This window comes from Equus quagga, chromosome 3 (genome assembly GCF_021613505.1).
Source record: "Equus quagga isolate Etosha38 chromosome 3, UCLA_HA_Equagga_1.0, whole genome shotgun sequence".
Classification (NCBI taxonomy): Eukaryota; Metazoa; Chordata; class Mammalia; order Perissodactyla; family Equidae; genus Equus; species Equus quagga.
In genome coordinates this window covers 139658439-139671651 of record NC_060269.1, presented here as the reverse complement: position 1 = coordinate 139671651, position 13213 = coordinate 139658439, and the positions used below count along the sequence as shown (strand labels likewise).

General features: G+C 34.4%; 1 protein-coding gene across 2 annotated transcripts in view; it reads left to right on the top strand.

Moving 5' to 3' along the window:
- Positions 1-13213, top strand: part of SLIT2 (slit guidance ligand 2) — a 366489-nt gene that overhangs the window by 156067 nt on the left and 197209 nt on the right. The gene's annotated exons all lie outside the window — the stretch shown is intronic.

The following is a 13213-nucleotide window of genomic DNA, read 5'->3' as shown; positions in this document are numbered from 1 at the left end:
GATTGAGCTAGTGTATTTTAAGCTGTTTGGTTTTAGTGTACAACGTTGAGACTAGGAATTAGAAAACTCTTTAATATGCGGACTTGTAAGCTTGTGCAGGAAAGTGGGGAAGGGAGGGCAGCAGCCTAAGAGGAGAGCATGGGAGGGTAGTTAGCTACGCTACTTCAAAATGAGAATCATGAAAGCCATCATTAATGATCTCTCTTTTTATATTATTTTGGATGTGGGTTTAGGAAGATAGTATTCTCAGTTATTTTGACTCAGACAATTATTTTCCTCATGGTAAAAAAATATATATGCACACACATAAATGTCTGCATTTGTATGTAACTCTTGAAAGGTGGTTATTTTTCAGTTTAGATTCCTTGGGTAATTTAAAAAACTCATAAATGCACGTTTTCTTTGTGTAAAAAAACTTTTTTTGCATAGCAAATTTACTGACTCCTTGAGTCTCACTTCTTTTATGCATTAGATTTGTTCTATGGCTGAATAAAACATAAGAAGTATGTCATATAATTAATTTATGCTCCTAACTCAGATGTAATTTAATATAAATTAATCGTTTTATAGAGATAAATTTTTTCCAATGATATTTCCCTGCATAATATTATTTTTAATCTCAACTTGTATCAATGCTGCTTTAATGTGAAAGGAAATCCAAATTAATTGTTTTCTCTGCTGTGATAAAATCTTTCACCTTTATACTGTAAACTAACAGAATTGTTAAACAAATACTATTTGGGATGCAAGCGTCCTTTTATTTCAGAGACTTGGGATCTGGTAAGTTACTTTATTACCCATTTTTTAAAAAAATAAAAGCTGTATTGAGACAGAATTCACATAACGTAAAATGCATGCTTTTAACATGTACGATTCAGTGATTTTTAGTATATTCATAAAGTTGTGCAGACATCAGCACTATCTAATTTTGGAACAATTTCATCACCCCAGAAAGAAACCTTGAGTCCATTAGCAAGCACCCTCCACTCCTGCTTCACTCACTGTAGCTGTGTTTGCCCCTAGCAACTGTTAATCTACTGTCTGTCTTTATGGATTTGCCTGTTCTGGACATTTCATATAAATAGAATTATACAAAGCATGGCTTTTTGTTTCTGGCTTCTTTTACTTAGCATAATGTTTTCAAGGTTTATCTGTATTATGGCATGTATCACTACTTATTACTTCATGGCCAAATAATATTCCATTATATGGATTTACCACATTTTATTTATTCTCCTTCAGTTGATGAACATTTGAATTGTTTCCACTTTTTAGCTATTTTGAAAAATGCTGTTATGAAGATTTATGTAAAAATTTTGTATGGACATATATTTTCAGTTCTCTTAGATATATAGTTAAGAGTGGAATTGCTGTTTCATATGGTAACTCTATGTTTAACTTTTAAATTGGGTTGTCTTTTTATTGTTGAGTTGTAAGAGTTCTTTATATGTTCTGGATACAAGCTCCTTATTAGATACTTGATTAGAAAATATGTTTTCCCATTCTGTGAGTTTCTTTCACTTTTTGGAAAGAGTCCTTTGAAGCACAAAATTTTTCATATTGATGAAGTCCAGTTTATCTTGTTTATCTTTTGTCACTTGTGCTCTTGGTGTCGTATCTAAAAGACTATTGCCTAATTCAAGCTCACAAAGATTTACTATTACTTTCCTTCTAGAATTTCTGTAGTTTTAGGTGTTATATTTAGATCTATGATTATATTTGAGTTAATTTTTGTATATGGTGTGAGGTAGGGGTGCAGCTTCATTCTTTTGCATGCGAGTATTCGGTTGTCCTGGAAACACTGGTTTTAAAGACTATTATTTTCCTTTTGAATTGTCTTGAGATCTTGTTGAAAATCAATTGACCATGAATGTAAGGGCTTATTTCCATATTGTCGGTTTTTCTTCTTTGATCTATATATCTATATCTAGGCCAGTACCACACTGTAATTACTGTAGTTTGGTACTAAGTTTTGAAATTGGCAATTGTGAATCCTACAATTTTGTTCTTCTTTTTCGAGATTGTTTTAGTAATTCTGAGTCCCTTGAATTTATGTATGAATTTTAGCATGAGCTTGTCAATCCTGCAAAAACACTAGCTTGGATTATGATAGCAATTGTTTTGAAACTATAGATCAATTTGGAGAGTATCTTAATAATATTTAGAGTCTTCCAATCCACAAACATGGGATATTCTTCACTTATTTATTTCCCTTTAAGCGCTGCTTTAACTGCATCTAATAAGTTTTGTTTATTGTGTTGTGATTTTGTTTACATTCACCTTAAAGTATTTCATAATTTATTTTATCATTCTTCTTTGAGCCATTGGTTATTTAGGAGTATGTTGTTTAATTAACACATTTATATGAATTCCCCAAATTTTCTTTTGTTATTGTTTTCTAATCTCATTCCATTGTGGTAAGAGAACATACTTTTATATGATTTCACAACTTTTAAATTTATTGAGTTGTTTTAAGGTCTCACATATAGTCTATCCTGGACAGCGTTCCAGGTGTACGTGAAATGAATGTGTACTCTTCGATTGTTGGATGGAATATTCTATAAATGTCTGTTAGATCTAGTAAGTTTATAGTTTTGTTTGAGTCTCTGTGTCTTTACTGATCTTCTATCTAGGTTTTCTATCCACAATTGGAAATAGGGTGTTGAAGTCTCCAACTTTCATTTATGAATTGTCTATTTCTCCCTTTGATTCTGTCTGTTTTTGCTTCATATATTTTGGAGCTCTATTGCTAGGTGCATTTATGTTTGGAATTCTTCTATGAGAGTGATGGATTGATCATTTTATCATTATAAAATATTCTTCTGTTTTTACTAGCAGTTTTTGTCTTAATATCTATTTTTTTCTATTACCTGTATAGCTACTTCAGCTGTTATATGAATACTGTTTCCATGGTGTATATTTTTCCATCTTTTTACTTTTAACTCATTTGTGTTTTTGAATCTGGTCTTTATTTTTATATATCTTTATATAGTTGTACATAGTAACTTTATATACTTGTGTCATGTTTTTGTTTTGTTTTTCCATCCTGTGAATCTCTGCCTTTTGATTTCAATGTTTATTCCATTTACTTTAGTGTAATCAATTACTGATAAGGTAGGATTCATATCTCTCATTTTGCAATTTGTTTTCTGTATGTGTTATATTTTTTCTCCTATTATTCAGCTGGCCTTCTTTTGTATAAAATATACATTTTATAGTGTACAATTTTAGTTCTTTATTTGTGTCTTTTAAGCTTTTATGTTTGTTTGCTTTGTTATTTTTCTTAGTTGCAGCCCTATGGGTTACAATTACCATCTTAACTTATAACAATATATAACAAATACAATATAACAAAATACCAACTTGATTTCAATAATATACTTTGTTCCAGTATAGTTTTATTTCCTCCCAACCTCTTTATGTTATTATTGTCATACAAATTACATCTTTACACATTATAGGCCCATCAAGACAGTTGGCTTCATGCAGTTGTCTTCTAAATTAGATAGAAGAAAAGAGTTACAAACAAAGAAACATTTATACTTTCTTTTGTATTTACCTATGTAGCTCTTTATTTCTTCCTGTGTATTTGAGTTACTGTTTAGCATCCTTTTATTTCAGCTTGAATGACTCGTAGTGTTTTCTGTAGAGCAGATTGGCTAGCAACAAATTTTCTCAGGCTTTTTATTTTTTTTAAATCTGCAAATGTCTTAGTTTCTCCCTCAATTTTTGAAAGATAGTTATGCTGAGTATAACTCTTGGTTGATATCTTTCTTTTCCCTCAGAATTTTGAATATGTCATCCTATTGCCTTCTAGCCTCTATAGTTTTAGATGAGAAGTAAACTGTTAATCTTATTGAACATCCCTTGTATATGATGAGTCTTTGTTTTGGGGGGGATGCTTTCAAAATTCTCTCTTGCTTTTTTTTTTTTTCTTAAAACAACAAACATTAATTTATCACAGTTCTGAAGGCTGGGGAGTCCAAAATCAAGGTGATGGCAGATTCAGTGCCTGCTGAGAACCCACTTCCTGGTTCGTAGATGGCTGTCTTGTTTCTGTGACCTCATATGGCAGAAGGATCTTTGCTTTTTTCTTTCAACAGGTTAACTATAATGTGTCTAAGTGTGGACATCTTTCATTTTATTCTACATGGAGTTTGTTGAGTTTCTTGGATGTGTGGATTAATGTTTTTCATAAATTTTTGGCCATTATTTCTTTAATATTCTTTCTTCCCTTTTCCTTCTCTCCTCTACTTTTTGTACTCCTTTAATGCATATTTTGATACATTAATGATGTCTTACAGGTCTTGGAAACTTGTGAATTTTGACTAAATATTTTTGTACTTGAACAACTAACATTTTTGGCATCTAAGGAAGCTGTTCTTGATTACCCAAACTAGAGATAATTTTTTAATTATATATTATATTTTGGGTGGTTATGATAATATAGAATTGATCGAGGGTCGACATAATAAAGTTGGAATACTTTCAGGGAATGAATGTCTGTAAGTGTACAGTGGGAGAAAGAAATATCTCATTTGAGATCATGAAAAGTCTTTGTAAATATTCAGAATGCTGGGAAGTGTAACTGGGGGGAAGGAAGTGTTTAATCCTAGAAGTATTTCAGCTGTTATAATGATAGCAGGTGTCATTTTTTTTATCACTTACTAAATTTTATTCTTTTCAAATGTTACCACATTTAATCTTTTCCATAGGTATAGTTGCAGAAGCTTTGTGAATAGGGTAAAATCTGTAAAGCAATTTATAAATAAGCCTATTTATTTGAAAGTCCTAAGTTACTTTATTACAGTTATAGCTATTGCCATCTTTTAGGGGAAAATAGGGTTGAGGCACTCTTCCCATGAAGTATGAAAGTTTGAACCTTGGTATTTCATATGTAGAGTGATTCTGTATTCTCATTTTACAGATGAAGTAACTGAGGCTCAAAGAAATTAACCATTTTACTCACATGATTTTTTGGTTATATTCTTATGTATCAAAGATAGGTGAAATTATGTTCAAGAAGGGTAGATTATGAACATTTTATGGGTAGGGGTCTGGTTTTATTAAATTCTTTTTTATTTATTTATTTTTTAATTGCAGTTATTTATTACATTCTTATCTCCAATTCCAGAAACATAGTACACTCAAGTGAATGAAGATACATTATTAAAATCAGTCAATTTTACCTTCTATCCTGGCCCTGTTATTTAGACATTTGTTTGTTAAGTTCTCACTTTCTATTTCTATATCTTTGGGAAAAGAAGCATGAAGTTTATGTGTTAAAAGTGTAACTCTTGAATGTGTTATTGTTATTGTTTCTGTATTAGTCTGCTAGGGCTGCTATAACAAAATACCACAGACTGGGGGCTTAAACAACAGAAATTTATTTTCTCATAGTTCAGGAGGCTGGAAGTCTAAGATCAAGGTGTCAGCAGGTTGGTTTCTAGTAAGGTCTCCCTCCTTGGCTTGCAGAGAGTTGTCTTCTCACTGTGTCCTCATGTAGCCTTTCCTCTGTGCACACGCAAGGGGTGAGAATGAGAGAGAGCTGGAGTCTCTTCCTCTTCTTGTAAGGACACCAGTCCTGTTAGGATTACAGCCCCACTCTTATGACTTCGTTTAACCTTAACTACCTCCTTAAAGGCCCTATCACCAAATGCAGTCACAGTGAGAGTTAGGGCTTTAACATTGAACAGGGGGCACGATTCAGTTTACAATACCTTCGCTTGTATAATAATTCTAGTGTACCGAGGAAAGTGGTTTTTTGAAAATATTTACAAATGAAGAACAAAATAATATCACCCCCTCATTTAACTTTTAATGTTAAAATTAATTTTAAAGTGCTATTTGTTTTAATAAAACTCGTTCTGGTATGTTTTTTATAAGACTATAAATCCCATTATTCAAGTTGGACACAAGCTTTAAGACAATTAAGACATTTAAGAATGAGCAAAATTGTTCTGATGACAAGAGGAAAATACAATTCCTGTTCAACAAGTTTTTCATTCAGTTCTTCATTCAATTCACATAAGACTTATTTGGAAATTTTTCTTGTTCAGTTAAACAAGTTGAGCCTGATCTTGAATGTATCTGATTTGCCTTCTATGTTCTTCCAGACACAGGAAATTCCTCCATGCCAATCATTTAAACTTTTATAGAGTCTTTTCTTCTCTTAAATGTGACAAGTTTGCATATGGTTACATGAGCAAATGGAAACAGAATAGAGCCTTGAATTCAGATCTGAGCTTTCCTTTTTGCTAGCCAAGGAGACGTTGAGGAAATTACTTCACCTTGCCCTTCATTATCTTGTCTTTACAATCAGGATGATTATATCTATCACATATGGTGAACGTGAAGATTTTTTAAAAAATGATGTATATAGAGGCCTATTGCATTGCTTGACTCATCCTAATTCCCTTCCTACTTACTGGCTATGCTTCTTGTTTGTTGATCTATTTTTATCTTTGTCCTCATGCTTTGGAGATAGGGCTCCCACTTCCTCTTCTAACATATTTCCTACCACTCTCATCCTCTATTAATAACATGAGAGCTGTCTTCTTAACTGCCCAGCTTTCTCCCACTTCAAGACTTTATATGTGCTTTTTCCTCTACCTTCAGTGCTCTTGTTCCAGATCCTCACACAGCATCCTTCTTCTCATCACTTTGGTAGGCACAAAAATCACCTCCTCTAGTGCCTTCTCTAATCCTCTTATCCTAAACTGCACATGCTTTCCTTCCACCACCACCCCCCCCCCCCAACCTTGGCATGGTAACTCTTTATCCTGCACCTTATTAAATTTCCAGCACTTTTCACTATGTGATCTTAAGTGTTTGTTTTGTCTCTCCTACACTAGAATGTACTACTGGTAGGGACAGAGACATTTTCCATCTTAACTCAATGTTTGGCACACAGTGGAGTTTGAAATGAATATTGTTGAATTAGTGTAAGAATGGATGAATCAGTACATATAAAGCCAAATAAATAACAGCTTAAACATCGTTTATCTGACAGGAGCATATTTTATCCCTTGGACTGTTGTTAGTTTTAATTCTCTGAAGTTACGCATAGTAGAAAGTGGTCCAGAAAAGTTCTGGGTGATGATAGAAATGAGATGAATCAAAAAGTATTGTAGTAAATTTACAAAGTAGATAAAACACACATGGTTAATTTAGACTTGCTATCTGTCATTTTATGGATATATCCATGTAAGAAAATATTTTTCTCTATTATATATGGCTGAAAATTCAGTAATGCAACATATTGCCATCATTCTTATTCCAAAAGTCTAGTCATAAGTTGAGGGTAACAGTTAAATCATGGATCATGGGATACATTGAATATTTAGTTTCCTTTTGATATAAGATGTCTGGTGATCGTTTGAAAAACAGTAGTGAAAGCTTGAAGATGATTTCACTAACTTAAACCTGATATTATGTGTTGCACAAACTAAGACAGCAAAGACTTTTTACATGCCATGAATTTCTGAAGTAACTCCATATTGGCCTTCAGAACAAGTTCTCCAAGCTGTCACATATTGAAATTTGCTTTTAATTATTAATTAAAATTATTAAGTTTTAGTAATTATATGTTAATTTAAAAAATTACTTTCTCTTATTTCTGCCTCAAGTAAATAACTAATTAATGGAATTTCTTTATGAAAAGAATATAGAATATATTTCTTTCTGTTTCCATTAAATGCATACCAGGTTATTAGCTGTTTTCATACTTCAATGGCTTCCCAGTAGATGGCACCATTGTGACTCACAATGTTGCTCCATCTTGATAGGGAAGTGTTCTGAAACACCTTCAATTTCAAAACATTTGTAAATAGTGCAATATAGTAACATTTGCAGTGTTGCCTTAGAAAACAAATTTTTATACAATATCAGAAAATAAGTCAACCATTAAAAGCCAGTAAATGTCACAGGAAGCTCCACAATTTTTTTGTATGTGTAATTTTTCATATCTAATGATTTTCGTAATTTTAAATTTAAATTATTTTAATTATTTTTATAAAGAATCTGAATACACATGCAGAGACATACACACACACGCTCATTTGATTTTTCTCTGCTCTTACAAATTCTGAAACTTTCACAAAGATTTCTAACTCCTCACATTCTCATACATTTTCCAAATATACTATAGCTATGGGTGGCATAAAATTCTGAGAATCACTAAATGTAACATTTTTATATCTGAACAGCTGAACTTCTCTCCATTCTCGTTGAGTTAGCTTTGTCCTACTTGTATGCACATGAAGAGAGGCTTCTAGACCTACAAAATCTGTGAATTTCTGTAAGATGTTGTATTTAGTTTTCTGTCTCTCTATATCCATGGTAATATCCAGTCAGACTTTGCTAGTAACTTAAAAGAAATTCCCACATTTTGTGTCTTAAAGATTTATGTGCAATTTTTCTATTTAACATTTGGTACACATTTTTCTCTAGGAACAGTATTTTAATGATTGTTAGGTTGTCTGGGTATATAATGACATTTTAAGCTGTGATCTGATAACTCCTCTGTGACTTTGAGACTGTAGGGCATAGTGGTCAGAAGCAAAAGGATTGGTGTCGAATAAACATCAGTAGAATTTAGTACCTGCCCAGTTAATTATTAAATTATTAATAAATATTAATTATTAGTTTACTATTTGTAATTATTTACTTACTACTATTATTAATGATTACTATCTAAATGAATTTTGGCAAGTCACTCAGAGAAACTGAAAATTCCCGTAGGCTTCAGGGAGCACGTGGCCCCAGTTGTTCCTCTGAGAAAGGAGTGTGGGGTAGTAATTCTAGATCCAGACAGCACTGGCCACCAACCCCAGCTCTTCTCATTGCTACCTGCATAACCGAAATCAGTTGAGATAACCTCTCTGAGATTCAGTTTTTTATCCTCAAAATCGGGAAGATGGCACGTACTGGCCGTGTTGCTGTAAGGATAAGGATTAAACAAAATTTGTGTATGTCTGTGTATGTGTGTGTATAGTACAAATATATATACACAGCTGCATTACTATACTACTTGTATTGAAGTTAAGTGTTAAAAATAGGAGTTGATTTTGGTGTGTTTTTGTTTTACGACCTCACGTAGTTTTCTACATCTTAGAATAGGTCCAAACTTTCAGAAATTTCCTCTGGCCCATGTCTCCCCTTTATATGAATCCCGGGAAACTCCACAGCTTTAAAGTAACTCAGTATAACACCTAAACATGGCTCATGGGGGTTCTGTGCAGCTGTCTGTATGGGTCCTTTGAATAAAATAGGGCCAAACTAGTCGCTTCAATCAGAAAATTCCAATGATAAACAATAACTACTGCCTCTAATATCCAAATTATTCCCTGCTCATCCTTCTCCACTAGGCTCACAATTCATTGCCCCATCTTCCTAAATAATTACCCAGGACAAAACCCCACTTCCCCCTTCTCCCCCATTCATACAGATTTATCAACAGGCTTTGGTCGGGGTCTCTCCGTCCATGTACTACATCTGTGGGTGCTAGACCGGCCTGAATTCTAACTTGGCCCCTAGGCTTAAAACAAATTTGTAGTTCTGGGAATCACACAATGCTTATGGAAGTCTTCCTTATGTTTCCTTCTCCAGGTGACTAGTCTTTCATTCATTAATTCATTCAAAAATATTGATAGAGTACTTTTTATGCCAGTTACTACATCAGGCACTATGTTTGCCCCTGTGGTCCTTCAACTTTGTCTAAAAATATTATCCATCACTTACTGAACACATATTGGGTGTCAAGCGTTGCATAAACGTTATCTAATTCCATCCTTGTAGAACTCTATGAACTAGGGGTTGTAGATTACAGCTGTAGAAATTTAAGATGCAGAGTATAAGAAACGTACAAAAAAAAGAAATGAGGAGGGAAGGAGGAAGAGCAAAAGGGAGGGAGGAAAAGGAGGGAGGGATGAGAAAGTAAAATACAAAAGAGTGAGCAGGGGAACTGCAAAGGCAGTACCAATAGTTATTATATCTTGAACAAACCTGAAAATCATAAATTTAAGGAGATTCTTCTCCCTCTCCATCCTGCGTTGAATTTTTTGGTTGAGATCTTTTTTTTCTTTGCTTCTTTTGCAGAGAGACAATATAGCAGAGTGATTTAAGGGACAGATTCCAGTGCAAAACCCAACTCTGCATTTACTAGCTATGTGACTTTGGGCAAGTTACTAAAAAGCACTGTTCTTGAGTTTCCTGGTCTGGAAAATAGGGAATATAATAGGACATACCTCTGAGGGTTGTGGAGAGCAGAAAATAATACAAGGGAATTGCTTAGTACAACACATGGTTAGTATAATAAGAGTGTTAACCATTATTATTATTTTCTTCTATCTTTTTTTTTTTTGCTTAGGAAAGATTGTCCCTGAGCTAACAACTGCGCCAGTCTTCCTCTATTTTGTATGTGGGATGCTGCCACAGCATGACTTGATAAACAGTGTGTAGGTCTCTTCTGTTATCTTTTAAATGTAGTTTGTTTCATTGCTTCTCGTTAAAATTCTTTTCAGAACACAGGGAAAGTCTCTGTTATTCAAAGATTTATTCAGGGGGCCAGCTCCGTGGCTAAGTGGTTAAGTTCTCGTGCTCTGCTGTGGCGGCCCAGGGTTCGGATCCTGGGCGCAGACACGGCACCGCTCGCCAGGCCACGTTGAGGCGGCGTCCCACGTCCCACAACTAGAAGGACCTGCAGCTAAGATATACAACTGTGTAAAAGGGGGGTTTGGGGAGATAAAGCAGAAAAAAAAAAAAAGATTGGCAACAGTTGTTAGCCCAGGTGCCAATCTTTAAAAAAAAAAATTTATTCAGACATTTCAAAGTATTATTTATAATATATTGTAACTGTTATATTAATGCTATTATAAAAGCCATATAAGTGTGTGCAAGCCAAATTTAAAAAATACGCTTGACCAATAGACATCAAGGTGAATGAGGTTCTAGCCTATAATAAGTATCAGCGTAAAGATTTTATTTAGCCATAGGGAGGAGTAAAGATGGCTGCTCTCTGGCCAAAGACAGAAAGGAAATAACACAGCATTGTTTGAGGTTGAGAATAAAGTCAACCAAAGCAGAGAGCTGCTCAATGGTTGACAATTTGATGTTGGATCAAATATTTAAAAGAATGACCATTTGCTATTATGAAGAATGGCCAGATGCTAGGCCCGGCTTATGGATTATATATTGAGATCTGAAAGTCAAGAAGGTGTCTTAGATTGGAATACTCAGACTCTGACACAAAGATTTATGTGAAATAATCTGTAGGAAGTGTTTCTAAGAGGAGAGGAGGACATGGGAGCAGAAAGGATGAGATATCAAACAGAGTTTAGCAGAGGATCCCATTTGCTCAGTCTCACAGGCTGGGGACATCATCGGTCAAACCAGGACTTATTGTGTCAGGGACTAGGGAGCTGCAGTGTGTAGTCAGTCGTTGGTTAAAGGCTAGGTGTTAAGGATCAGAGGACACCAGTTCCCAGGCACTTCCTGTTCAGTGTGTGCACAGCAACATCATTTCTGGCATTCTGAGAGCAGTCTGTTGGAAATGAGGCTCTCAGTTGTGGAGAGGGAAAGGCATCAACAAAAACGGTAGAGGGGTCCATCTGAAGTGACATGGCAGAGCACTAATAGCTTCTGCTGCAGAAGTTGTGGCAATCTGTATCCAAATGTGGGAAGAAAAGCTGTAAAGTACTAAGGAATCATTATTACTCCATATACTTCTTTTAAAATTGACTCTGGCGACTTTTGAGGTACCATTTTCATCCCCAACAATAGTCGTGATGTATTCTTTCAATTCTTAAAGTATATCATTCAATGGTTTTGTGTTAGTAACTAAAAATCAGAATCACAGAGATCCCTTAGATGTGTATAGCATCTAGAATACTTGCTTACTCATTTCTTTCTTGAACCTATGAGTTAGGAAAAACATGAAATCTTACCTTCATTCCTGAGATAAAGTTCTTATACTGTTAGATGACTTCTGAGTCACAAATAAAACCCAGAAAAATGCCTTTCCTTGTCCAGCAGGTGATGCAGACTTACAGCTGAAGGATGGCTTTAGACTGTTTGAAAATGCTTAGTAACAATAATTTGTATTATTATTATCAGTATTCTATGTTAATAATGCTCTTAGAATAATGTTTGTTACATTGCATATACAGAAAATATGATAAGATCCAGTATTCCGACTCCTAAAACATTTGATGACATTTATGTAACTTTGCAGGTATCCGGTAAATTTTGTTTTCCCAGAAAGTTTAGATCGGCTAGAGAAATCTGTATATTTTGATTGTTGAATATGATGAGAATGTTAAGTATGAATTTTTAGCTTAGACCCTGAATGGTCCACACCCATTAGGCAATTGTCAAAAGCCATGATTCAGCTAGAAACTAATAACCCAGTAGCAATGTCAACACAATATAAAAGCAAGTTTTCTCAACCAACACAGAGCAAAGTTAAATTATAGGTGTCTTCTGCACAATCCATGCTGTATCTTAATTTTGTATTGTTCTTTTCTCATTTCTAACTTTCCTGAATATTATTATTTTTCATAGTTTCATCCAGTCTCTCTCCATTTGCTATGGACTGAATTGTGCCCCTTCCCGTCAATTCATATATTGAAGCTTAACCCCCAGTGTGACCGTATTTGGAGATGAGGCCTTGGTGGGTAATTAGGTTTAGATGAGGTCTTAAGAGTGGGACTATTCGTAAGGGAATTAGAAGAGAAATCAGAAAGCTTGCTCTCACTCTCTCTCCACCATCTGCAAGTCAGGGATAGAGCTCTCTCCAGAAACCAACCATGCTGACACCCTTATCTTGGACTTCTCCGCCTCTGGAAGTGTGAGAGAAAATTTTCCTGTTGTTTAAGCTGCCCAGTCAATGGTATTTCATTATGGCAGCACAAGCAGACTAAACCACCGTTCTTGCTCTTCTGGAACTAGAATAGAGAATATTAAAAGAAAATTTAATCAGCATTGCCAGCACTTAGCCCAGATATTAAAATGGAGATAACCTTCAGTTCCCTAAATCTGATGATGAATCTGGATGCCATTATACTGAAATATTCATCAGTCTTTTTTTACCTTTTCCAGGAAGTCAGGCACAGCTTTCAAATCCAAAGAATGTTGGAAAGTGACTTAAATCTGATTGTCACATGCCACTTAGAATTCCCAGTCTTGCTGATGGAACATTTTGTAGTAACATTTA